Below are 25,724 nucleotides of genomic sequence, written 5' to 3'. Positions count from 1 at the left end.
CAGCACCTCCCAATTCCCTTTGAGAACATGCCTTCAAATTGTATGAAACTTTCCTCCAAGGCTCACCTTGTGAAATCTCCTACCATATTCCAAAGACTCAAGATGATGAGCAAGTATTTAACATATGAACCTTGAGAGATATTCCAACCTATAGCAGGATGGTATAACTGACTGAAAATGCTTACGAGCATTTTAAAAATTAGAGAGATAGATAGACACAGAGTTAGGTACAAGTCCAACCTAAGAACATGTTAGAGTAGCTAGAGGAATAAATATGTTTAACACTATAAAAAGTAATGCTGCAATACTTACAGTATGTTGGGAAGATATGAAAAAGTAATTGAGAGAGAGAGTAGGATCAAAGTGTATTATGTACAATAATGGAAATATCATGATGAAAGCATTTACTCTATGCATGTAATATATGTCAATGACCAAAAGAAATATTGACCAAGAGACATAATAAAGCCTCAGGAAATAAAGAAAATTAACTATTATTTTAATGCTATTACAAGATTCAAAACCCAACTTACATAAAACTAGAGTTCTGAAAAAAATGGACAAAAGACAATAATCAAAAAGGGAATACCAAAATCGAGAGACACAGGGTAAAAAAAGACAAACAACTACAAAAGCAATACTTGCAAAACTGTTTGGTGTAAATGAACTGAACAACTCATGGGGGGGGAAGGGAAAAGGGGGAGGGGGGGAGAGGGGGGAATGAGGGACGAGGTAACAAACAGTACAAGAAATGTATCCAGTGCCTAACGTATGAAACTGTAACCTCTCTGTACATCGGTTTGATAATAAAAATTTAAAAAAATAGTAAAAAAAAAAGAAACGTAAAAACAAAACAAAACAAAACAACAACAACAACAAAAACAAAAACAACAAAAACAGGACAGTCTGTTGAACTAGCATGCAAAGTTTTTCTAACATCTTGTTACAGGAAAAATACCCAAAACTCAGAAAGGTGCACAAATGGCCACAAAATGAGAAATGGTGTCATATTTAACTGAGAAGAGCAGGTAGAAAAGAAAAAGAGGTTTTTGTTATTAGTAAGGAACATGTTAGGAGTGGTCATTATTGAGGTATCTAAGACTCTGATGAGGATTGAGAAGGAAGAGATAGGAAGCGGTTCAAAAGCAAAAGAGGGTATGAGCAGAAAAGAACAAAGGGGAAAAAAGATCATTAGAGGAAATTCAGAGGCAATGCATTTACAGAGAGCAATTACTGTGGCTTGCAGGAAAGTTCCTGATATCAGATGGGCAATATCCAAACCTTGAGTGTAGTGTGTGTGTGTGTGTGTGTGTGTGTGTGTGTGTGTGTGTGTGTGTGTTTACAATGAGAGCTTTTTTTTTTTTCTTTTGGAAGGGAGGTACAGACCCCACTCACCCAGAGGAATGGATGCATTCATTAGAGCAACGTGACTGCTTTCCTTCCTGAAGTACAAGCTGCTCCCCTTCATTAAGTTAACACACTGCTCTGGCAGAGCCACATACTGGAATCCTGCAAACATCAGCTTCCATCGAAACTTTTCATTGCTTAGATGCCTGATTTGGCTTAGTCAGCTTGATGGCAAGGCTACAATATTATACATATGCATATGGCTGGGTATCTGCCACCCATCTTGATCCTGACTTTACTTCCCTATGAGGAAAAAAAATGCATGAGCCAGATAGGAGATGGGCCTAGGTGAGGCTCTGAGTTTGGAGTTCAGATTTGGTCTTATAAATATCAGAAAATATTGACAGCTTAACTACACTGACCAAACTCAGAGAGCCCGGGACCTTACTTTAGCCACTGCTGGGTCTAGTCCTCTGAAGAAAGGGTGGGAACTCAAGAGGCAACCCATGCCCTGGTAATTTGGATTAATATTGTTTACCATCATTTGGACTACTATTGTTATAAGGCACCAATAAAGGTCCTCAAATCACTTCTGGAAACATTGCTTTACTTCTATGGTTAAAAAGAAAAACAAAGATTTCATTCTTTTATTTAAGAAAACTTGATGGAAAAATGAAGAAAATGACAGGTGCAAGTCATGGGATTGGTCCATTTTGTCCTGCCCCTAAAACTGGGCATTCATCACACCATTTCATTCAAACATCTGTGGAGAATCTGGAGCAATGACCTCCTAATAGTCAAAATCCTCATGCAGTTTTCAGTGTGGGACATCCTTGCATCTTTTATATACTATCCCTTAAAATCCTACTTTCAAAGGCAATAGTTCCTCTTCCTGTCATTTCCCCCTCTGTTCTTCCTTTGTCTTTTCCATGGATTCTTCATGTTCCATTGCTGCTTTGGAAGTTGGTGCCTCAAATGGAGACATTGATTAAGATGCATGTTTGCATAAAGTGCTTTGTTAAATGGCAACTCCTCTGTATAACTACTTAAAGATAGAAGCACCAAAAGTTGCTGTTGTTTCCCAAATTAGATCATTACTCTTTGGGTTTTTATTTTCACTCTATCCTTCCCCTCTGAGCATTCTTATCCATCTCTTAAATATTGCTTACTACCCATATTTCAAACTGGGAAAATTCTGTGTTCTTTATTCCAAGCCATTGTCAATGCTTTCAAACTTTATCTGAAACTGCCTGCAATATATTATCTGACTGACATCAGATAACGTAAATCCATGATGTCCTTGCTATATCACATCAATCTTCAATCTATTTCCCACTGTCAATGCTTTCTTCTTCTTTCTGTTTTGCATCTTAGTGAAAACTCATTTAATAATAGGTAATAGTTTGTTTTCATTCACATTGAATTGGTCAATAGTTCTTAAATATTCTACTACTTTTTTTTTTTACATTCGGTTACTATGTCTCCATTCCACAGACTTAGCTCCTAACTCTACCTTGTTTCAAGGGACCTATTGAAATCACATCATAACTGGTGTTTCAGACTCAAATCTTACATTCTCCCATCCACCCATTCACAAAGTTTTATATAAGTCACACATATTCCTAGTACTTCACTGGTTAAAACCATTTACTGAATTAATCACCACAGAAATATTTCTAATACTGACTCCCATATTCAAACTCTCCTCCATTATCCATCTTCTCCATCCATCTTTAAATATCCTTGATTACAGCGGCAAATGTCCTCTGCTACAATAATTCTCCTCATACTCCAATGATTTAGCTGGAAAACATCTCCTTATCTCCTTATGCTTCCTAGTTCAGAGTTAGTTCAGAATCCAAATTAGGCATAAATTTGAACTCTGCTCTGAAATGTTTTATAAAGGTCTCTACCATAGCTTTATGTGGTCTCAGTGCAGTTAGATTCTGGTTTGTATGAGGTTAGAGGTAATAGTTAATATTTTTGTCCTCCCTAGAAGAATGGCTGGTACATAATAGACACTCAATTAAAAATGTGTATTGACATGAATAAACAGTTTTGTTAACCGTGTTCTTATGGCAATGACTGTTGATGACAAGGAACACCAGATGCTAAGGTCTCATCCCTAATTTGTACTCTGAAATTTTATCTCCAGTTGGGAGGTACTTGGAGATGGAGCCTTTTAGATGTAACTATAGAGTGTCTGGAAGAGGCATAGAAGAGACGCTTGGCCCTTGCTATCATGTGAGAACACAACTGAAAGACCAAGGAAGGGGCCTACAGCAGACAGAAATCTTCTGACACCTGGATCTGAGACTTCCAAACCTGTGCAACTGTGAGAAATACGTTTTGGTTGTGTCTAATCTCTCAGTCCCCAGCACTTTGTTTCAGCAGCTGAAGCAGCAAAGACATCAATCAGGTGATACTTTGACTGTGATGAGTCAGAATGAAAGGTGGATTTGGATAACTTCCTCTAAAGTAGTTGGAAAAATTCTCATGAATATAAATCACAGGGAAAGTTTTTAATCTATACCCACTCGTCCCCCCCCCACACCAGAAAAAGTGAAAAGAATTCAAGTTTTTGAGCAAATGCTTACTAACCACCCCAGAAGGTATTTTAGAGGTGTCTAGATCTGAATTTTCTTTGAGAAGTTTAATAGTAGCAACACATGTGGTAGATGTAGCATTTTTTCCTAAGTGTTTCCATCTTTATCTTGGCATATAGTTTTTAAACTCTAGCCAGCAGATATGAGAATATACTGAGATTTCATTTAGCAGATGAAGAAACCAAAGATTCAAGATGTTAAGCAGTTTTCTCAGAATTGTACAATGTGTCAGCAACTGGTTGGAGCCCCATCTCCGGAATCCAGGCTCTATGCTCTAGCAACCTAAATTTGTTGTCTGCTTTCTAAAGCGTTTTTCCTTTCTTCTTACATTTTCTTTCATTTGGTAAGGCATACATTCATTAATTATATGAAAATTTATTAAGTAATTTAATAAAAATAGGAAAAAATAGCCAACTTAAGATCAAGAGATATGACCTTCAGTTTCTCTCTCTTTTTTTTTTTAAGGGACAAAGGATTTATTTTGATTCATTACTTCAAAGGATTCTGTTCTCCATTCCTGAGACCCATGCACTGGACACAACATGACCACAGTGGGAAAATGGAGCAGAGAATGACCACACCTCCTAGCAGCCAGGAAGGAGTCTGAGGGAGACACTGAAAATGACAGAGAGAAGGGAGGGAGGGGAGGGGAGGGAGAGGGAGGAGGAGGGGAGAGAGGAGGAGGGAGAGCAGAAGAGATTCTTGGTAGAGCCTCCAAGGACATGCCCAAAATGACTTGTTTCCTCCACCCAGTAGTCTACAAGTGTTCCACAACAGCCTAGTCCACTGGGGACAAAGTTTTAAAAGCAGGAGTCTACTGGAAATATTACATTATTAAAGCACAGAAACATGAATATATTCTATTAAGCAAATTAAAAACACACTAAATATGCAGGCACATGTGAAACGTTTTTGAAAATGCTGGATATCTTGACATTTGGCCATTTATTTCTAATTTTACAAATATGCATCTTACAGCAAACTATAATGCTATTTAATATACTTTCTAAGCCCCTTCTGTTACTTGTAAAGATATGTTCATCAGTACCCTGAATATAGGTAATTTGAGAAGTTATATTGAAAAGCACACCTTTTCCACATTATTGAAAATATGACACCAGTGACTACTTACATAAAATTGGTAAACTCTTTCATTAAGAAGCTTCTCATTTTGTTCCTTTTCCTCTGTTGATACCTTGGGCTTTAGCTCAGGGTCTGTGTGTTGGGCCTGAGCTTCTTTGCTCAAGACGAGCACTCTACCCCTTGAGCCATCGTTTCCACAGCTGACTTTGGGGCAGTCAGTAAGATTCTCATAGATTTCCTGCCTGGGCTGGCTTCAAAAAATAATCTTCTGTTCTCAGCCTCCTGACAAGCTGGGATTACATATCGGAGCCATCTTATCATGCTGCACATGAGAGAATTCAGTTTCTCTTAGACCTATGAAAATATTCAAATGCAGTAAAACATAATTTTTTAAAAGACTACGTAGAGTGGGAAGAATTAGGTTTGATATCACCTCCACTGCTAAGTTATCTAAGGGAGGGTATCTTTCTCCTTCGAAATGTAATCCCCTTTTTACTAAGTAGAAATAATAGTACTCGCATAATGTACTTGGTAAGGTGCTGTGGGATAAAACACATGAAGCCACTTTGTAAAAGTATGAATGATACGTGGTGATATGGGAAATCATTATTGTCTATTGTATAGAAGGTTGTGCTCCACTATAATCCTCACAATGAACCTGTGGGGGATCATGCCGTGGTTATTCACACTTAGCAGAGGAAAACTGAAAAAAATGAAGGAGTTAATAATTCTCAAAAAAGTCATATGACATTGCCCCATTTGTAAGGAAATGGAAGGACTTGGAAAAAATTATACTAAGTGAAGTGAGCCAGACCCAAAGAAACATGGACTCTATGGTCTCCCTCATAGGGAATCATTAGCACAGGTTTAGGCTAGGATCACAAAGCAGAGGATCACAAGAGCCCAATAGCTATACCCTTATGAACACATAAGATGATGCTAAGTGAAATGAACTCCATGTTATGGAAACTATTGTTATATCACTGTTGTAACTACTTTCAACGTGCTTTGTGTAACTGTAGTCTATTATTGATGATCTTCTTGTATCCCCTTCCTGTGGTTGTACCTACACTATCTCTGTATCTTATCTGAGTATATTGGAAACCGTGTATACTGGTATTAGAACTAGGAAATTGAAAGGGAATACCAAAATCGAGAGACGCAGGGTAAAAACAGACAAACAACTACAAAAGCAATACTTGCAAAACTGTTTGGTGTAAGTGAACTGAACAACTCTTGGGGGGGAAGGGAAAGGGGGAGGGGGAAGGGGGAATGAGGGACAAGGAAACAAACAGTACAAGAAATGTATCCAGTGCCTAATGTATGAAACTGTAACCTCTCTGTACATCAGTTTGATAATAATTTTTTTTTTTTTTTTTTTTGGCCAGTCCTGGGCCTTGAGCACCATCCTGGCTTCTTCCTGCTCAAGGCTAGCACTCTGCCACCTGAGCCACAGCGCCCCTTCTGGCCATTTTCCATATATGTGGTGCTGGGGAATCAAACCGAGAGCTTCATGTGTAGGAGGCAAGCACTCTTGCCACTAGGCCATATTCCCAGCCCTGATAATAATTTTTTTAAACAAAAGTCATATGAGAGAGAGAGAGAGAGAGAGAGAGAGAGAGAGAGAGAGAGAGAGAGCTAGGAGTGCAATGCACAAGCCTCTTCTCCAAATTACTTAATTACTCACTCCCAAGCTAGCATGCTGACTTTTAGGAGCTTAGAGCACATTGGCTGTGTAACTCTTTATAACATGTGCTCTAACATGGGCCCACAGAGCCCTCTCAGTTTGTCCTGATGCTGCTGAAGAAGACATTCCATGCTAGCTCCTCTTGTCTATGAACACAGAGCTAGACACGGCTTCTTCACTCAAGAGCCAGTGATGGCTTCTTGACATTTAACTCAAAGTAGAACCTAACATCATTGCCATCATCTACAGAGGCTGTATTAATCCACTTTCTATCGCTATGACATACACCTTAGACAAGGCAACTTCTAAGGAGCAAAACATTATTTTTGCTTCAGTCATTCAGGATTTCATACCATGCGTGACTGCACCCTTGGACTTGTCGGGGAGCAGAATTGCAGTAAGGGGCACATGACAGAGGACGTTACTCATATGGAAGCTAGGGGAAAGGGTAAGAGAGGACTGCTAGGCACTGGTAGATTACACCTGTAATCATAGCTAGTTGGGAGGCTGAAAATGGGAGGATCCTGATCCTCCCATCTGGCAAATAAAGGTGAGAGACTCATACCAAAGCCATAGCCAAATACATGGGTGTGCACCTTAGTCAGTCTAAGCTATTGAGGAAGCTGATATTGGAAGGATGGTGATTTCAGGCCAGCCTAGAGAAAAAGCCCATGAGACCCCATCTCCAGAACACATCTAGATGTGTTGGTGTTGCCTGTCATCCCAGCAATCATAGTAAAGCTAAAATAGGCAGAATGTGGTTCAGATACAACTGCACGCAGAAAGCAAGAGCCTAGCTCAAAAAATAATCACTGGAAAATAGGGCCGGCACTGTGTCTCAGCAGAAGAGCACCAGCATGGCAAATGTTAAGCCTTGGGTTCAAGTCCTGTGTAATAGTGAGAGAAGAGGGAGCCAGCATGGCCCCAATATCCCTTCAATGGTGGCCTTCAGAGTCCAACACAAGCCCTTACCTCCTAACAAGTCCTCCGTCCCCCAGGAATGACATTGGCTGTCAATCAAGCCTTCTCCATATGGGCGTTTGGGGAATATTTATGGCTCAAACCACAACAAAGGCCCTATACAATCTAACCACTTCCTACATGCCAAACTGGTCACGTCATTCTTCTCCTCAAGCTACACTGTGTTGCTGTTTCTTAAAAACATTAGATGTACTTTTGCCTCAGATCTTCACCTCAACTGTTCCCTCTTCTCAGAATCTTATCCAGCTAATTACAGAGTTCCATCCTTCCAACTCATATCTCTATCAGAGAATAACCTATCAGAGATCCTTCTTTCACTAGTCAGTATAAAACAGGAGGCACTATCAAACTCCTCAGCCCTTTTCCATTGGCAAATCATATTTTTAGTGACACTCACCATTATTATTCATTTATATCACTCAATACATATTTATTACTTGTTTTCCTCTAGCCAAACACACAAAACTAACTCTCTCTTTATCTCTCTCTATCACACACACACACACACGCACATACACACCCATGCATATACACACATATATTCAGGCATATGAATACTAGCTACTTAAACCATTTGTTTTTATTGCTATTACTACCCCCAAACCTAAAACAGTGCCTGACTTAGCACGAAAGCCTCAAAACTGGCAAGTTCTATGAATAAATGTTTATATGCCCTTGCAAATTTTAAAATCAGGAAGAATAGTAAAACATGTTATTAAAATTTCCTTAGAAACAGCTGACAGTAAAAAATAAAAATCTCAGAATGCATCTTTGTGACTTCATTTCTGTAGAATCCTTCAGGACCCATGAACACAATCCTCTATTATAAAAATAATGGCACGTAAATATGACCACATCCATACTTAAACATATAACTATAGCACCCTCCCACAAAAGTTAGTCCCTATCTCTGCTTCCAACCAGATAACGGCTAGGTTTATTATTGGTAGAAAATAAGAAATCAAAATTCACCTGATTCTAACGGATTGGGAACCAAGAATTAATATTTGACACGTGTGCTGAACATGATTTATTTCTGACCTATTTCACAGGGTTATTTTGTTTAATTAGAAGTTATAATGCAGTCATATTACCAAATTACCTCTATTTCCTCTGAAGTCCACAAGAAAGGAGGCCCTGATTGAGCTATCATGGTTTCCTTCCCTTTTCTCTGAGAACATTCTCAGCCCTTTGCGGCATGCAAGGGAGAGGCCAGTGGACCAATAAGAAAATATTCACTAGTTGTAGCACACAGGAGCAATCTATTGGGAAGGAGTGTTTTGGAGAGAGGGGTGCTCAGATCTGTGAGTAGCAGGAGGTGGAAAGCCTAAGCTTCAGCTAGGCCCAGTTAAAAATTTACCAGAATCTAGTGCACCTGACAACCCTGAAATGAAATATGGTGGTGTTATCCCTGTTTCATGGAATATTATTGTTCAGAAAGCTGGGAGCCAGGACATAAATCTCCACTATTCCTGGTCTAGGTCATGTACCTCAATTTCTTCTCTTTCCAGAAGGAGCCAAGGTAGGTGAGGGTGGTGGGTGGGGTGACAGCATTGGAATTAGACAAAATTGATCTTAATATTTGGATCTATTACCTATGAGCTGTGTGCTTTTAATCTGTCACCTTACCCTCCCCTATCTCATCTCTGCGGATCTAAGCTTCATTGGAGACTTGGCCTTAGAACATTGGTGAAAATGCAATTCAATTAGGCAGTGATGCATTCGAATGGTTTTGGGATATGAAAGAATGTTTCCTTCTTTATCATTTTCCTTTCCACTCGTAGATGAAGCTACTTCCAGTTCATTCGTGATGAAGTTTACAATGATTTTCAATAATATCACTTTGTTTGATCTTCAGAAATATTTAGGGAATGGAGATTCAGAAAAGGCCTCCTGTTGGGCTGGGAATATGGCCTAGTGGTAAAGTGCTCACTTCATATATATGAAGCCCTGGGTTCAATTCCCTAGCACCACATATATAGAAAAAGCCGGAAGTGGCGTTGTGGCTCAAGTAGTAGAGTGCTAGCCTTGAGCAAAAAGAAGCCAGGGACAGTACTCAGGCCCTAAGTTCAAGCCCCAGGACTGGCAAAAAAAAACAAAACAAAACAAAAAAACAAATCCCCCCCCCCCAAAAAAAATAAAACCAGAAAAGGCCTTGTGTTAAATAATATGGCAAGGAGTCAAGGAAAAGTGACTGTGTTTACCTTTGACACCGTGAGTAAGGAATTTAAGATCCAGTATATCGTGCATGCCTCTGTAAGACCCATCCCTTAAATTTAGTGAAAATATAAGAGCTCCTCAAATCTTTAGCTTGTAGGAGGAGACACAGATAAAAATGCAAAAACAACTTTGGTCTAAAGAGAAGCAAAAAAACCCACAACTATATTTGCCCCTAGGGAACATCAGCTTTCTTCTGTTTGAGTCTCTTTCTCTCTCTCTCTCTCTCTCTCTCTCTCTCTCTCTCTCTCTCTCTCTCTCTCTCTCTCTCTCACACACACACACACACACACACACACACACACACACACAGAGCCAGAGAAAAAAATTCAAAGTCACTAGGTTAAAAGAAAACTTTAAAACAGCCAGTGTGCCTACAAAGCAATCCCTATTCTGCCCTGAGTTATAGAGAGAACAACTTGGATCTTCACATTTCTAATACAGTGTCAGCTCCAAGCCAGTCCTGGGTTATCATGAATCTTACATGAAGGCAAAGTGTGGCTTCTGCCTGCCACCCATGAAGGGTAGGATTTGGAACCCCAAATGTAGCCTGGGTCCTGTTCATGTCTCAAGGAAGTGAGAGCTGAGCTTCTTTGGTTGGCAGCATTGATATTCCCAACATTCAATGGGGGAAATCTGCAACAGGAACTTGCCAAAATAGAAACTGCGAGCCTAAGAGGAAAAAGTCAAACGAGTGCAATTATACCAGGCATAAGAAAAAAACAACAACCACATAAAGATGAAGCTGTATGGAATAAATATTTTCTTAAAAACTGAACCATGATCTTTCAGAAGTGAAATAGTACTAGGTAGTGGTAGCACGTGTTCGATTTCTGTTGAATTTCAAAATATGTCTAAAGACATCCACATGATTTTCAAGCTCTAATTTTAAAGGAATTTCATTTTGAATTTTGTATTTTGAATCTTCATTCCACCCCCCCCCCACACACACACACACATTGCTTACCTATTGAAATGTGGGAGCTGGATTTGTGAAAGGAAAAATCACTTGCTGTACCAGGGCCCACAGGATGACATCATGGAGTATCCTGAGAATTTATCTAAGGCAGTGAATGCTAACGCATCCTGAAGGGTTTCTAAACAGCTTAGTGTGTTTCTGTGTATCAAGCACATCTGTGCAATTTCTGTCTTTACAAAGGACTAAGTTAGGATTGGAAGTTACATAAAGAATGAGAAATGAACAACACTTTAAAATATTTTGCTATCACATGGTATCATACAGCTCATTTATTTCTCACACACAGTTTTCTTTCCCATAACTATAACAATAACCATATGAAGAAAAGCACCATTTTTAACAGATGATGTAACCCGGGCTGTATGGAACATAATTCAAAGGAAGTAAAATGAAGACCAAAGTCAGTTCCTCTACTTCGAGTTGTGGTCTATCCCAGTGAACAGTAAAAATGGACCCAACATTTAAGCTCAATTATTTATTTTTTGAAGCTATTTGAGTCTTAGGTCTATGAATGTGTTCAGTGTTTCCCTTTCTTCTCTTTTTTTTTTCCTTTTTGTCTTGTATATTCAAAAACTAACATACTTCTCAAATTTCTAATTTTGATTCAAGGACAAAAGTAAGAAAGGTTTACAGCAAGGGAATTTGATAAGACTGTTTTCGAATCAATAAGCAGACAGCTTACAATTTGCATCTTATGGCTTACAATTTGTTTTTAGTTGTGTTGGACTTTTATAAATAACTAGCTCAGGCAATATTTTAAAATATGTGCACAGTACATTTTTGGAAAGATGGTGCTTACATCTCTGGCTTTTGGAAGTTAACTCTGTGACAAAGATAAATTGTTTTGTATTTTTTCCCTGATACCACTTACTATTTTAGAAAGAATGCTAGTAATTTTCCTTTAATTCCAAATCAGGAGAAGATTAAACTACCAGAAGTTCTTTTGTATAGTTTTTCTCATTTGGAGAAGAAACATCCACCTGTAAAAAGTATTCTAGGGCTTGGAAAGTCGAAATTATGTACCTGAGATTTTTTTTCAGGATTTTAAGTTTATGTCATATTTACTCAAAAGACAACTTACATATAGAAAAATAAAATGATACATTGTCTGAATGGAAAACTAAATCCTCCGTGAAGAATTTAGACAATGCAGCTAGCAGGTCCAGGCCTGATATTCTAGTTTTATTCGAACTCTCAGTTTACAGTGGGGAATTTGAAAATGTGGCTTTGCCTGTCTGCTGGTTAATTTGGCAGGGGACGGAGCAGGACCTACAGCTGACACCCATCACTTCTACTCAAAGTCCATACAAGGTGATTTGTACAAATGTTAACCTCCCCTCTCCTAGCTTCCTCTTTCTGAAAATTAGATGAGGTCAGGGAGAAAATCAGAACTCTGGGTCTGTTACCAAGGGTGGCACTATAAGAAATGAGGGAGAAAAAAGGAAGTTTCCAGAAAAATACAATGAGCAGTTTAAAAATACGGTACTCGATAAGGATCCGAATTGAAAGCATGGGGAAACACATTCTCAAGCCAAATACTCAAGAACTTCCTCAAAATTGTTATTGGCTTGATAATTGGTGGACTAGCTAGATTTTTCACTCACTATTTGAGTGCCTACTATGGTGCAAGCAGTATGCCAGGTGCTGAACAGACAAAAAAGCAATATGGCTATTGCCTTCCTTCAAGAAGCTGAGAGCTCATAATGCAATATTGGGAGATAAGTGCTGTAATAGAGATTTGGCAGAGAAAGACCTCTTAATCTAGCCTCAGGGGAAAGGGAAGATTCATAACTGGATTGCCAGCTCTATATAAACGAAGACCACATCTCCATTACCCCCACCATTTTAGTATCAGGCACTGTGACCCCTAACAGATTCTCCATGAACTTGTTAACAATCAAGCTGGGTCTTATAGAATAAATAAGAGGCATATATATTTATATATATGATATGATTAGAAAAAGGCTTTATAGGCATACCCAACATTGACTTGGCAGGGTCTGGTAATTTTTAGGAATTATAGGCAAGCTTCAGAGATGGCTATCACCAAATGTTGGTAGAAGACCATGAACCATGGAACAAGAAAGCTATATGCGAGCCTGTTTTCGAGATTTTGTAGACCATGATGAGAAATACAAATGGTTTGTAGAGAAATACCAATGTTGTTTCATAAGCTAAACTGAGAGTTTCATGCTGGTATCTGCCTAGGTGACTGCTACAGGATTACAGAGGAGAGACAGCATAATCAAACTCCCTTAAGTGACAAAGTCAAGAGAAATCATATTCTAGGAAAAGCAAAATGTACTTTGGAAGATGGGTAAAGTGAAATAGCTGTGTTTAAACAGATCAATCTGCCCAAAGCCATAGGTGACAACGCCACAGGAATGAAGGTGGCCACACTGTCATAGCTCCTGCATACTGAACAGGGGTGGCTGGTCTTTCCCCTGAGAGAAATGGGGAAACATGGAAAACCTCGAAGCAAAAGAATTATCTGTGCACATTGCTCTTTTGGAAGCATATGATATGGCTCAGAAAAACAATGAAAATGGTTCAGCGAAAGGTTATTTAAGTTCCAGGTCAAGAATCATTTTGAAAACTATGGAAAGTTTTTGTTGATACCATAAGAACGAGGCCTTGGGAGCACTGACTGGACAGGGTCCAAGGATGCTGGGGAAAAAAAATCTTCTTAAATTATCCGCATTAGAATCTAACACTCCCTGTTTTGGTATACAGTGGAAAATGAAAAAAATGAAAGTATATTATAAATTGAGGTAAATGGAGGTAAAATTGTTTGTTCTCTTTGGAACCTAGTTCACTGTTGGGGGGGGAGGGGAAAGGTCACATGGAAAAAATGTTGCTTGTCACCAATATTATATTTGTGTTGGTCAGCTATAATATTTAGCTATTATATTCGCACTGCTTTCTTAGGCACGAATTCCCACACTTGGCTGATTTATCTTTTCTTTCCCAACAGCATTCCTTACAACATAGCCTCAGGTTTCATCAACAAAATGAGCTCCCAGCATCTCACCTGATTTCTGTAAGGAAAGGCCTTAAACATGGAAGATTTAGAAGGTATGTAAGTCAAAAAGAAGGAAAATGGATCAGAATTATGGCTCTCAAACAGGAGTGTCTATCAGGATTGGAATTACTCAGAGAGTTATATTGCGAAGACAGATTTTCTAGGTGAGACCAAAGAACTGAATTTTAAAATATTCTTGGGAAAGGTGTTTCAACCTTGAAACACCTTTGAGAACCACAGAACTGCCAAAACCTAGCAATTTATGACCCTGCAAAGACTACTACTTATGTAAGAGACACCCCTCCATTTTTAAATTAGGACCACCAAAACTCTAGATACCAAGATACTGATCAGGCCTCCATTCTAAATAACTAGATGACTCATGTGTGTAAGTGATCACACTCTATGTGCACAAAGTGACTCACAAAGCAATGATATATGCTATTATTCATTGACATGCATACTAAGTCCAATCCCTAGTAGTCATAAGTAAATGGTCAAAAATGACTCCAGATGTGCAATGTATGCCATAACAGGTGTCAAAGAAGTAAAGTTTGGCCAAACTGCACTGAAATTTACTCCATGACAAGAGCAGTCCATTTTCTCCATGGCTGTCATAGATTTCATGGGTCTTGAACAATCCAGCCATTTTTAGAAGTCCCATGAAATTTACCTTTTCACTCGAATCCACATGAAATCAAAATTTTTCCCTACGAGTCTCCATAAAATTGGCACATTTCCTCAGAAGACTCCATGAAATTATAAAGAATATTGCAGATTCTTTGCTCCTAGCCCTTGTTGCACACCTTAAAGAGCTAGGTTAAAGATTATAGTTATTCCATTTTTCTGATGATATTTACTTATAATTATTTTCCCCCAAAGGATACATCAACAGTTGTTAAATAGACAATTCCTAAATGAAATCAAACTCAAATATACTTTGTATAACCTAAAGTTTTTAAATGAAAAATTGACTCAACTCTGATAAAGGTAAGAATCTGTCCCATTTATTTTCCCTTCAATGAAATTCTTTTTTAATTTTTCATTGTTAAAAATATGTACAGAGGGGGTTACAGTTACATAGGTCAGGTAATGAGTACATTTCTTTTTTAACAGTGTTACCTCTTCCCTCATTCTCTCCCAGGTTTTTTTCCCCCTCTACACCTCTCTACAACAAGTTGTGTCTTCAACACAGCATCTAGTGGGTATTGCTGCTGCATTTGTTCACACTCTGTCCCACCATTTCTGGGCTTCCCAATATCCTCTCCCAACCAGATAAACTTACATACAAGACAAAAAGAATGGGAAAACAAAACAGCAACAAAAGGGAAAACAAAAGAAAACACCGCACAAAAGATAAAATAAAAAGCCTCTTGTATCCATTTCTTGGAGTTCAGTAACTATAATTTTATATGATCACATGCACATAGCTATTGAGCCTTTGTGATCCTCTCCTAAAAACATCTTCCTGTGGTGTCACTGTGTAAATGTTTAGAGTCCTGTTTAATTTATCATGTCCAAATATAGTATTTTTTGTCTTTTACCATCCATTGTGTTTACTTGTAGATTTGTAGGTGCATTCTAATGACTACAAATGAGGGAAACAATGCAATCTATGTTTCTTTGGGTATGGCTTACTTCACTTAATATAATTTGTTCCAAGTCTTTCCATTTCCTTGCAAATGAAGCAATAGCATTCTTTCTGATGGAAGTATAAAATTCCTATATATATATTATAATACACACACACACACATATATATCTATAATTTTTATGATCCATTCATCCACTGAGGAGCATCTGAGTTGATTCCACATCTTGGCTATGGTAAACAATATGTGATGAAAATCGTTGTGCTGGTAGCTTTAGTGTGGCCTGGTTTGTGGTCAGTTGGATACATTCCCAGGAGTGGAATTGCTGGACCATAGGAAAGCTCTATGTTTAGTCTTTTGAGGAAGCCTTGTACTGCTTTCCAGAGTGGTTGAACAAGTTTACATTTCTCCCAACAGCGTAGTAGGGGTCCCTTTCGACCACATCCTTGCCAGCATCTGTTATTAGTTTTCTTGATAATGACCATTCTAACTGTTGTGTGGTGGAATCTCAATGTGGTTTTGATTTGCATTTCTTTTATGGCTACAGATGTTGAACATTTCTTCATGTGTCTATTGGCCATTCTTACTTTTTCTTCTACAAAGTCTCTCTTTAAGTCTTTAGTCCATTTATCAATTGGGTTGTTGTTTCTTTCAGGATTAGTTTTTGGAGGGTTTTATTTTTTGAGCTCTCAGCATTTTTAGATATGAGGTCCTTGTCTGATGTCTAGCTAGTAAAGATCTTCTCTCATTCTGTGGGCATTAATCTTGCTAGCTATGGCCTTTGCCATGCAGAAACTCTTTAGTTTGATGGCAATCCCACTTATCCAACCTTTCTTGGATTTGTTGTGATTCTGGATCTTAGAAAGTTTTGATCAGTGTCTAGGTCATCTAGTGTTTCAACTATCATTTCCTGTAATACTTTCATGGTGTTTGGACTTACATTGAGGTCTTTGATCCATTTGGAATTGATTCTGGTGCAGGATGATATATCTAGTTTCAGTTTTCTGCATTTGTATAGCCAATTCTGCCAGCACCATTTGTTAAAGAGTCTGTCATTTTTCCGTACTGTATTTTTGGCTCCTTTATCAAATATTAGGTGGCTATAGGTCTGTGGGTTTATTTCTGGTTCTTCTATACAATTCCATTGGTCCTCAGGCCTATTCTTGTGCCAGTATCAAGCTGTTTTTATTACTACAGCTTTGTAATAGAGTTTGAAGTTTGGTATGGATATTTCTCCAGTTCTATCTGCTAAAGATTGTTTTTGCTACTAGGGTCTTCTATTATTCCATATGAATTTTTTATTGCTCCCTGTATATCATTGAAGAATGTTGTTGAGATTTTGAGGGGTATTATTCCAAATCCTTTCATTATTTTTTTAAAATATGAAGAATTTGTCTAAACTTAGATAATTAACAAAAAATTCATTTGAAGTCAGAATGTAAAGAATGAAAAGATGAGTCCAGTTCTTTTCACATTAGCAAATTATGTAACAATCAAAACAAAATTTAGTTTCCCTTAAAAGCAAAAAGTGATCATCTCAAAAATGGATTCCCAATGGCACTGCTGTCTCTTATAAGCTATACCGCATAAGGTGTTGTAAGAATCAAGTGAGTAATTAATGCACAAATGAAGACTGTGAAATGATTTAAAAATCATATATGCATGTGTGAAATTGCATGGTGAAATCCCATTAATGTGCAATCCGGGTATATTTGAGTGACACGAGAGTGAATCGGGTTCTGATCTGGGTGTGGGTGTGAGTAGGAGGGAAGGAAGTGAACAGAGAGGGTGAAGGAAGATGAATAAGGCCAACACTTTACATACATGTGTGAAAATGGAGCAATGAAGCTTGTTGAAATACGTTTGGGCAGGAAGAGGATGACAGAAAGTGTTAAGAAAGGGTGAGTCTGATTAAGGCAAACTCTCTCTCTCTCTCTCTCTCTCTCTCCTCTCTCTTTCTCTCTCCATGTCAGGATAATAGTGTCCTGTACAACTAATTGATACTAATAAAGAAGACACAGAAAAGTTAGATGGTGCAGTTTTCAGATTCATTGAGAAAAACAGTTTTAACAAATGAAAATACTGATACTGCTGCTAAAAACAGTGTGAGTATTCCAACTGATCCAAAGGAAATCTGACTGTGAAAACAAAAGGCACAACAGTGAAACAAAGCAAAACTGCAATCTACATATAGCTTAAGTTATGATTATTCGTTATGAAAATGAAATAAGCACACATATTTCCCATTCCTACAGTAGTCATAAAATCTCACCTCCCTGCTTCTGCCAATATCTTGACTCTCTCAGGTTAAGCTAAACAAGCTCTCAGTTCAGAGCAGTGAGGCCACACTTAAAATTCCATTTCCTGAATGTAAGCCACATTCCACTCTGAGGAAGTCTGAGCCCACGGGTCCTCTAGAGTGGTAATCGACCTACAGGAATTCTAAACTGCCTTTCTTTCTGACGCATGTAAAGTAGTTACTCTTTTATTAAATTCATCACCTCCAATCAAAATCTAGAAAGGTATTGGGGCTGATCACAAAACAAATCAGTGTAATAAAGAGAGTTAGTTCAAGCAGCTGGCTAGAAATTTTAACAACATAGCTAACCACCCCCAAAAGACAGAGATACAAGTGCAGAGAGGGAAGAGTAATTTCGCTGGTTCTGGCATTTGGAATTCTGATTCTGATCCTGATGGGAGATACTGCACCGTATCTGGGTAAAACCATCAGTGTAGAAAGCAAAGTGCCTCTCTTGGCACCCTACCAGCATTGATTGGATTCCCCTTTAGGTTAATTGATCTGCAGCTGAATAAACTTTCGTTCTGTAGTGATAACCTTTCAGGCTTTCCAACAACAGACAGCAAATAGAAAAAGAGTGGTTGAAAAATCAGAGGAACAGGGTTCCTAAGGCTGCAATTAAATATCACATGACCACCTGTCCCTGAGTTAACCTCATTGGTTCATTTTCCTTATCTGTAAAATGGGGACAATACCCTCTTCTCTGACAACTTTTCAGATTTTAATAAAATATTCCACCTTTTTAACTAAAAAGTGCTTGCCCCTATAGGTTTTTCTCAGTAGGACACTGAGCTGAGATGGTTTCCTTGACCTGAGGTTTTTAGGAACAACTATAATGCAGGACTCACCTAGATTTCTAACATAGAAACAACCAGAAAAAGAAAAATGACGTGATGTTTATGTTACAAGAAAATTTGAACCTTGAGAGGTGAAAACAAATAAACATACCTCTGTGGTAAAATCTCAATGAATCTATAGCTTTACCTGTTAATAAATTAATTAGTAAGTCCTTGGCTGTATTAATGTGCCTCTGTGATAAGTATATCTTAACTGTTTTCCTCACTTTACTGATGAGGAAACCAAGATGCAATGACAAAGTAAGGCAGGGATTCCACATGATACTAGCCACTGAATCTTAAGTTCCCATGAGGCCCTTGTCTTCATGTCCAGTGGTAGTTGAGAGTTGCTTCCAAACATATTTGACTAAGAGAATTTGACTGTATTTTTTATGAATAAGGAGAAAATACAGAGGTAGATATTTTGATATTAGGATATTAAAGATAAACGTACATATTTTTAAAACACAAATACGGAGAAAGTAGTTTTACTATTTAACCTTTATTTAGAAAAAAATATTAGTAGCGTTAAGAATTACTAAAATGAAGAACTTTTTTGTCTGGTCAGAAATGAAGTTGCCAAGTAAGGAAACTGACAAGAGGGATTGGATTGGGAGGGATGGGGGAGAATGACCAAAGAGATGATATTGATCAAGATGCATTGTACTTATAAACTGAATTGTTGAATGGTAACTCCTTTTACAACTACTTAAAGATACTAAAAAATATCCAATGCCTAATGTATGAAACTGTAACCTCTCTGTACATCAGTTTGATAATAAAAATTTGAAAAAAAATATAATCTTTAAAAAATGGAATTGGCAAACAGTAGGCCTTCTGTATCACAACACAATAATAGTAAAAATATTTCTAAAGTGAAATTGTTACTAGTATTTATATGTATCTTTACCGAAAGCCTGTTTGTGCAGACCCTGCTCTCAAAGTACTCAAAACACTGAAGCCCGTGGAGACTAAGGAAGTGACCAGCCCATAGAAATGCCACCCATACATCATCAGAGACCATTTTGTATCTGCCAAACTATATGACAATTCCTGTTTGAGTTGAGACATTTAAATGAAGTGTTGGTTTGATTCAGGCATGCCAGAGTGTCTGTCACACTAACTCCAGTAGACATAACTTCTCCAGATCTTGATGAGTGTGTTAAAGGAGAAAAATATATAGTACAAATAATGCTCAATTCATCTGAACTATTGCAGATTTTTATATCTGTAATTTAATGGATATTTTACAAGGCAAGTGTCAGTGACTCACACCTGTAATATTTTTTTAAATTTAATTTTATTGCTGAGATAATGTACAGAGGAGTTACAGTTACATACGTAGATAGTGAGTACATTTCTTGTCATATTGTTACCCCCTCCCTCCCACCTTCCCTGCTCCCCAATTCCTTCCCTACCCCCTGAGTTGTACAGGTGATTTACATCATATTGTCTTCTAAGTATTGCTGTTGCATTGGTTCTCCCTTTGTCTCACTATTTTGATATTCCCTTTCACTTCCCTAGTTCTGATAAATGTATATACAATACCCAGGGCACACTTGTAATCTTAAGACACTGAGATCAGAGGATCAAGGTTTGAAGACAATCTGACAAGAAAAAGTCCTCCAGACTCCACATCCAAGTTGCCAGTAAAATGTTGGGCTGGAGGCATGGTTCAAATGGAAGAGCACCAGCTGAGCAAGTAAGCAAGTAAGATCATGAGGCTCTGAGTTCAAGCCCAAATACTGTCAACAAAGCATATAGATCACATGATTTTAATTATGAGACTATTTGGGCAGATGAGGGAGAAAGGAAGAGGAAGAAAGAATGATGAAGGGTGAAAGATACTGAAATACATTGTGTCTATGTATGAAAATAGGTTTAAGATCAGAACTAAACTGTTGTTTTCTACTTCTTTCTTTTGTTTCATGTGCCTGATTTTTTCTTATCTTCTGCTCTTCCTGCCTACAAGAAATAAAATACAAGTCCTCTCAAATTAGTTTAGAGAAAAAAAATTCTCAAAGCCAAAGCAGCCATTTATTCAGAAAGCTTTTGGCATGCCTGGGTCTGACAATACTATTACCTTTCTATCATTTCCGAAGCTGGAAAGCATGAATGGCTCTTCCTCAGATGGATGCCCAAATGTTTCCAGTGCTCATAGTAAGCTAATTTGTCCATCTAAACAATTGCAAAGAGACATGGCAATTTCAAGTTGACCTTTTTCAACTTGTTGCAAAGTCTGGCCTAAGTTTCACATTAGAAGTCAAAAGTAGCTTTTTTTTCTTTTTCTTTATTGGTGCTGGACCTAGGGAACTCAGGGCCTAGATGCTGTTCCAGAGTGTTTTTGCTCAAAGCTTTTTTTTGAATCTGTCTTTTGGTGATTAATTGGAGAGAAGAGTCTCCGACTTTTGTGCCCAGGCTTGCTTCAAACCACCATCCTTAAATCTCAGCACCCAGCATCTGAAAGACTTTTTAAAATGAGGACAAAATTATCAAATTTTATACATTTTAGCCTCTCCTATTAACTACTACTTGCAATACTGTTATACTTTAGTACTTGGTTATATGTGTATATTAGTAATATACACATTTTAACCATAAAATAATTAAAATTTTGTCAGGTGCCAGTGGCTCATGCCTGTAATCCTAGTTACTCAGGAGGCTGAGATTTGAGGATCACAGTTCAAAGCTGGCCCAGGTAGAAAGTCCTATTAAGACTCTTATCTACCACTAACCATTGAAAAACCTGGAAGTGGAACTATGGCTCAATTGGGAGAGTGCTAGCCTTGAGCACAAAGAGGCTCAGGGACAGTGTCCAGGCCCTGAGTTCAAACCCCACAACCAACAAAAGTAAAATATTTATTATCATGATCAAGTGTAGATTTTTCATTCTATGATCTTCTCCTACTGAAAACTTACCCAAATATTGCATCTCTTTATATCTTCCTTCTGCTTTCTATCTGCCTGGCTTGTTCATTCACACATTCAATTATTTAACAAAACTATATTGATCCTTGCTCTAGGTACTGAAAATACAAGATGAGTAAATCAGCTCCTAATGTTCCTCTCTTAGTGATGAACTCTGTCTTCATTTTCTAGGAGCCCTTACCCCATCTGTCCTTTCAACCACCTCATTCTAGCTAGCAATTGTGCAAAATAGTTTAATGCTTTGTGGCTACTGCCTTCAAGTATTAGCTTTTTTTCTTGAATGACTATGTCCTTAACACATCTAACCAACTCACAATTAAGCTTCACTGTCTTGAACATTGATGACTAAAGTAGTTCAGATTTGAGTAAAAATTGCTTTTTGTTCCAAAGGAAAGATGGTCAATGGCGGGGGGGGGGGGGGGGAGGAAAAGGGGAAAAGGGGAGGGGGAATGAGGGAGGAGGTAACAAACAGTACAAGAAATGTATCCAATGCCTAATGTATGAAACTGTAACCTCTCTGTACATCAGTTTGACAATACAAATTTTTTTTAAAAAAGAAAAATGGTCAAGACCATTTTGGAAATGTCCCTAGAACCAATACTGGCCTTTGTTTTGGAACTCATTTTCCAAATTAAATACAGGGCCCAGAAACTAATTGCAACAATTACATTTCCTACATTGAGTTATTCACTTTTCTTACAAGAAATATATATACCTAGTAAATATTAAACACCAGATATCAAGCTAAACACAGGTATGCAATGTGAACAAGGCTTGGTATTTGCCCTCAAAGTGCTGACGAGGAAAGCAAAAGGCAAGTAAAGGATAAGGCAGCCAAGAGTTAAACAACAAAAGCACATACAGAAAACAAGAGGTAAATGCACAAGTACTTTACACTTAGAACTTTCTATAAGTTATCGAGACTAAGGTGTTGTAAGTATTCAAACAGTTAAGTGTGTATATGTGTGTGAATAGGCACTTATGTGTAGTTGTATCATGTTCAGCCAGATGTGATGGTGCATTAATGAATGAAATCCCAGCTACTTGAGAGGCAGCAATGAGGAACATTGTGGTTTGATGCTGGCTCTGGAAAAAAAATTAACCAAGGGCTGCAATCTCAGCTATCTAGGAGTATACAGGGAGGATGATTAGGATTGTAACCCAGGCTGGACCCAAGCAAAACAATCCACATGCCTTATCTAAAAATTAACTGAAGTAAAAGAGGGGTTGTGGGCATGGCTCAAGTAGTAGAATACCATATTTGTAAGTCCAAAGCCCTGACTTCAAACCCCAGTACACCTCAAAAAAAGTTATCAACAGAGATTATATATTACCTAGACAGATAGCTGTCATGTCTGGTGGGGCTGTAGAATTCATTGAATAAACTCAACATTCATTCCATAAGAGTCTAATAATATAAGGCTGTTCAAGAAATTGTCCTTTGTATTATAGATGATGGTTGTCCATTAAAGAATTTCAAGTAGGCAAGTGATATGAAAAAATCAAGTTGGTGACAGTATAGTGGATGGGTGATGAATAGATTTGATGTTGTTTGGGTTTTTTCCAGTTGTGAAGGAGACAAAACAATCTAGAATAATCTCTCCACCTCTCTTGTTTTTCCTAAAGGGTTCGCAACTTGGTGGGCAAGAAATCACCCTGATACCTCGTACCTTTGAAAATTAAGCATCCCTCATACTTTTATTAAATAATGCCAGAACTCCCTGCTGGATAATTGATATGCCCACCCTCAGAGCCTAAATTAGTAATCCCAGTCCATTTCTTATAAGCACATTTTCCTCCTGTCACATTTTCTTATTTCATGTATGCTAGACAAAGGCCTGGCTGTCTTCCTTCTATGACTTTATTTGCTAAAGAAATCATTTGGGGACCAAATGCTGGTGCTTGCTACAAACACAAAAGCAGGAATTTTATCAGTGCCACTGGGGAAAATAATTCCCTGCTCAGCATTTAATCAGTGTTTCACTATTCTGGATTCTACCTTTAAACCAAAATGGACACTCATTTAATAAAATGTTAAGCATTCTAAATTTTTCATATATATATTTTAAAGTCGTGTCTGTGCATTCTTTGTGAACTCTGCTTCCCCTCCACTAAACACATCCTTCTAAAGTCTGAAGGCAAATGAGTGTGTAACTCCAACATCTGGCAGCCAAGAGTAGATGCTCCCATTGTGACACCTTTCCATACATGAAAACATTAGGCTTTACCTGCGCCTGTTTTAGTGATTACCTTTGCCCTGTTATTTCTCGGTACAATTGTATATCTTGTTGATTTAAGAAGTCAGTATCTCGGGGCTGGGGATATAGCCTAGTGGCAAGAGTGCCTGCCTCGGATACACGAGGCCCTAGGTTCGATTCCCCAGCACCACATATGCAGAAAACGGCCAGAAGCGGCGCTGTGGCTCAAGTGGCAGAGTGCTAGCCTTGAGCGGGAAGAAGCCAGGGACAGTGCTCAGGCCCTGAGTCCAAGGCCCAGGACTGGCCAAAAAAAAAAAAAAAAAAAAAAAAAGAAGTCAGTATCTCAAGAGCTCTCTTGAAGTCAAGTGCAGTAAACCTTCTTAGTTTCCTATTCAAAACTTTCCTGAAATGATCTCTATCTCTTTCTTAGTGTCATGCCTTTGTGGTATAGTTATGGTAACTCTCCTTGCCTATGTTGGTGTTGTTATTTTACCAGTTGCACAACCTTTTGACCCTGTCTTCAAACCTGGTCAAAGCATGGTTGTCAAGTAGAGGAAGAGCTATCATTCAAGAGCATTCATCAAAATAGAATTCTTATATAAAATCAGACTCACCCAAAGAGGGGAAAAAGTGAAAGAAAAGAAAGAAACTGTGAAAAATGGTGTCATCTGTGAAAATTGTCTGTTTGGTTTGGATTTCCATGGAAATGTCTTAAATTCGGGTTCTACAGAATGATGTTTTATTTCCATCAGCTTTCAAGAATCAGAAGGTGTGGGCCCTAGAAAAGATTTCCATTAATAAAAAGATTTCAGAATTTGTTACTGTAACCAAACACTCCATTTAAAAACAGTTCTGACATGTTCTGTTCAAAACATGCCTAAATGTAAGAAGAAAGTTTGATAACCCAAAGAACTGAGATTTAAAAGCTAGAACAGGATGAATCAAGTTAGGATTCAAAAAAAAAAAGGAAATACATAAGAAATACAATATTGGAATGATGTTTTCTAAGAAACACTAAGTAGTCAAAGAAGACAGATACGAGGAAGATTTCTCTTTCTTAGCAATAACCCTATGAGGGCAGATACCTTTTGAATGGAGTTATGCATCCTAACTCTTTGATGACAAGGGAAGAGGAGCAAAAGGATGGTACTTTGTCTATGTGCTTCTATTCTGTGATGGAAATGGGAAGGCTAAGAACATAAGATGGTTTAGAAACACAGCAGGCATACCGAAGCCTTGAGATGAGTTGCCCTTTCACAGGATTAAATGGATAGGAGACCCAAGTAAGAGGTCAGTGTCTTTTCTCTAATAAGGAGCTGAAAAGAATAACAAGGTGATGCCTGGAGCAGAAGCTGCAGCAGCTGGGCGCTGCATGTCACAGAAATATTAGCATTTATGAGCAGAGCAGCAAATAGGTTCAGTGCAAAGCAAAGAAGGACAATGGATCAACATTTCAAGTTTGACTGGAACAGAAATTAAAAATAGATTAAAAACACATGTGAGCTTAGGTGTTGCTTTATTGCTTTTCAATCTTTCCTTCCAAGTCTAAAAAGTAAACTCCTAATACAATTTGCAAAGGAGATACTGGGTACTTGTTTTGTGAGTCAAGATTAAATGTTAATGCAAAGTGGCATCCAAAAATACATATATGTAGTAAATGTTGTATGTGTAGTGTACATTATATTTTAGATACATGTGTGACATATGTGTATATATGTGCATATACATATATATACATATAATCATTTTGGTATGGAAGAGGGATTATTTTTATTTATCATAAATAACTAGGAAGAGAATTTCTTGTTAATCTGCAGCTCATTCTGTATACTTGAGTTTGACTATCTTGTAGGAATTTTACCTAGAAATAGGTGAGCCACCTCAGTGTTTAGTATCATTCACTAAATTACTGCCCTTTTGCTTACATTTATACACAGAAATGTATTAGA

The sequence above is a fragment of the Perognathus longimembris genome, chromosome 24 (assembly GCF_023159225.1).
Source record: "Perognathus longimembris pacificus isolate PPM17 chromosome 24, ASM2315922v1, whole genome shotgun sequence".
In the NCBI taxonomy this organism is placed as follows: domain Eukaryota; kingdom Metazoa; phylum Chordata; class Mammalia; order Rodentia; family Heteromyidae; genus Perognathus; species Perognathus longimembris.
This window is presented reverse-complemented; position numbering follows the sequence as displayed.